The sequence below is a fragment of the Octopus bimaculoides genome, chromosome 1 (genome assembly GCF_001194135.2).
Source record: "Octopus bimaculoides isolate UCB-OBI-ISO-001 chromosome 1, ASM119413v2, whole genome shotgun sequence".
Taxonomy (NCBI): Eukaryota; Metazoa; Mollusca; class Cephalopoda; order Octopoda; family Octopodidae; genus Octopus; species Octopus bimaculoides.
The window spans coordinates 178,358,556-178,361,675 of NC_068981.1; the positions used below are offsets into that span (position 1 = coordinate 178,358,556).

The 3,120-nt window shown below is 32.1% G+C and overlaps 1 protein-coding gene across 1 annotated transcript in view; it reads left to right on the forward strand.

Moving 5' to 3' along the window:
• LOC106871679 (putative sulfiredoxin) overlaps positions 1–3,120 on the forward strand; it is a 14,744-nt gene that overhangs the window by 6,168 nt on the left and 5,456 nt on the right. The window lies entirely within an intron of this gene.

The window sequence follows — 3,120 nt, forward strand, 5'->3', positions numbered from 1 at the left end:
TGTTTTTTATTATGATATTTTAACATTAATAAAAAAAAGTGTAATGTTCATTAAGTTCAATTAGCACTTTCATACGTTCGTGGTAATCATCAGATTTCAAAATGCTATTAACTGACAGTTGATTTCTTGACAGCTGCATGTGGATTGGTCAAAACCATATTCCAAAAATTGAGCTTGCTGGAGCATTCTAAGAGGTGCTAAAGTTGTCAAGAACTCAGCTGTCAGTTAAATACATTTTAAAATCTGATGATTACTACGAACATATGAAAGCTCTAATTGAACTTTATGAATGTTACAAAATATTTTTTTTAATGTTAAAATACCATAATAAAAAACGTGAAAACCAGACTATGTTTTAGCTTTATTCAACTGATTATTCTATTCACACAAATTCGGAAATACCACCTTACTGGTCCTCGTGCTGGTGGCATGTAAAAGCACCTACTACACTCTTGGAGTGGTTGGTATTAGGAAGGGCATCCAGTTGTAGAAACTCTGCCAGATAAGATTGGAGCCTGTGGTTTTTGTCACTGTTTACAATGACCTTTAAAGAAATTTTTTAATGTATCATATACATGTAACTTTTGACACTGAATCCGAATTTCTTATTCATTTATTCTAGAAAAATTTTGCAAAAATGTTTCAGGTATTCAAAGTGTGATAATTTTCAGAATTTTCATTGGCATGTCAAAACATTAAACTAGAATTTTATAAAATAAATTATCTTTCTTGTATCTCCTCCTCCTTGTGCGCATGTGCAGCATCTTTGGTTACTATGGAAACAGTTCTTCACAATCAGCTATGCAACACGTGGTGTTTCTTTGCTTTGGTTACTATGGAAATAAAAATTTTTGCCACAGTGATATGTAAAATACTCACTTCTGATTGGCTAAAATACTCAAATTTTGAAAATTTTAAAGGCTAATAACTTTTTAATTATGGATTTATAGGAAAAATGAATTTCATTTTCATAATTAGTATACAAAACTTAATCCATATACCAAATTTGAAAACAATTGGAACAGGATTGTAAACAGAAGCGAAAACCACAAAGATCCAGAAATGAATAGAATATGCATTTGTTATTGTAATAAATAAACAAATATTTATTGGTAGAAATTTATCAAAGGATAAATATTTTCATTAAGTAAACTTACAACATATAAAAGACGTGGAAGTCGGAAGGTAAGTATTCACCACATTCTCTTTTCCCAGCTTACTCACATCACCATCTCTATCGCTGAACAAGCCTTAATGTTCATTCAAAAGTAATATTCTTTCATAATTTTGAAAATTCTCCTCCCACCCCCAGCGAACAACATTTACAAGTAATCCAGAAAATGCTCAGCGTTGATGTATAAACAACTTTGGCATATCAAGCAGGAAGTTCTCTTTCTCACAATTTTCAATATCACAGGCTTGCAGACAATTCATTTAAAATAATGCTTTTCATTTGTGCACACACATGCACGCGCGCGCGTGCACACACACACATGCGTTCCTTTGATGCAGGTGCATCCAGAATGTACCTCTAGTCGGAGGGAGAGAGGGCTGCATCAGCACCCAGCAGGTACTCATGGCTGAGTGGACTGGACCAACATGAAAATGAAGTGATTTTTTTTTCAGGGACACAATGCACCAACCAGTTCAGGAATTGAACCCCCATGTTCTTCTGATCAAGACTCAAAGAAACTAACCACAAGGCCATGCAGCTTTAGGATTAAAAGTAGTCAAGCAGGAAACTAATGAGATTCGATGTTTAGCTCAATTTATCTCATCTTTGTGAAATAAACAAATAATGTATCTGTTTATCACTTGTCATATGTAGATAAGATATAATCAAGCTGATTAATTCTCTTTGAACTGTTACTTCTATTAGGTTATGCAACCATCCTGCTTTCTATCAAATCAGCTCAGGATACTTCTGTTAACCCACATAATGGGTTCAATAATTATCCATCTTCAAAGGGGTCGTTAATGATTTCTATAAAAAGAATTATTTACATAAATCATAATGGTTACACACACACAGGCGTAGTCTTCCAGCATTATAGTTAATTCATTTGAAATGAGTATTATTCTACATGAATCAACAAACGCCATTCATTTGAAGTTAATGTTAGTTGTGTATATGAATTTTCTAAAGAATAAGTCTCCCTATATAGCGTTCACAGAAACAATTTGACAACCCGATTAGCATATCATCATAATCAACATAATCATTGTAATCATTATAATCATCATCATCATTGTTATAATTGGTTGTTGTTGTCATTGAAATCATTGTCGTCGTTGCTGTCATCATCATCATCATCATCACAATTTTTTCATTCTCATTGTAATTTTTAACATCAGCATTCTCCTCATCAGCATAATCATTATAATTTTCATTGTCATGATAACCATCGTCATTTCTATATTCAGCACAACTGATTTTTTTTTTTTTTTGTCTGTACTTCACTGCAATATCCACAGAATTGACTGATATTAGAATCTCAGCCTCGTCTTTGCTTCCATCATCCATTCTTTTCTAGGAAAGAAAGTCTATTGTCTCTTTTAGCATGGTCATGAGACTGTTTTTGCTTGTAAACAAGGAGAGAGAGAGAGAGAGAGAGAGAGATAGTGTGTGTGTGTGTGCCTGTACATGTGTGTGCCTGTACATGTGTGCATAATTGCAAAATAATATCGTGTATTAATTTGTCTTACATGATGTCTGTGTTGTCAATATTACATATGTTGTAGGTTTATGATTTCTCTTAATACCTGGCTGCACTCTAATTTATTTATTTAGGTCAGTGTTTTTCAGTATAATATGTATGCATGCATGTATGTATGTATGTATGTATGCATGTATGTATGCATGTATGTATGTATGCATGTATGTATGTATGTATGTATGTATGTATGTGTGTGTATATGTATACATGTATATACATATGAATATGTATGCATATGCATGTATATATGTATACATATACATCTGTATATAAGTGTATATATACATATAAATGTATATACATGTATATATACATATGCACACACACACACACACATATATGTATATATGTATACATATGTATGTATACAAATACATGTTTATATAATATATATATATATATA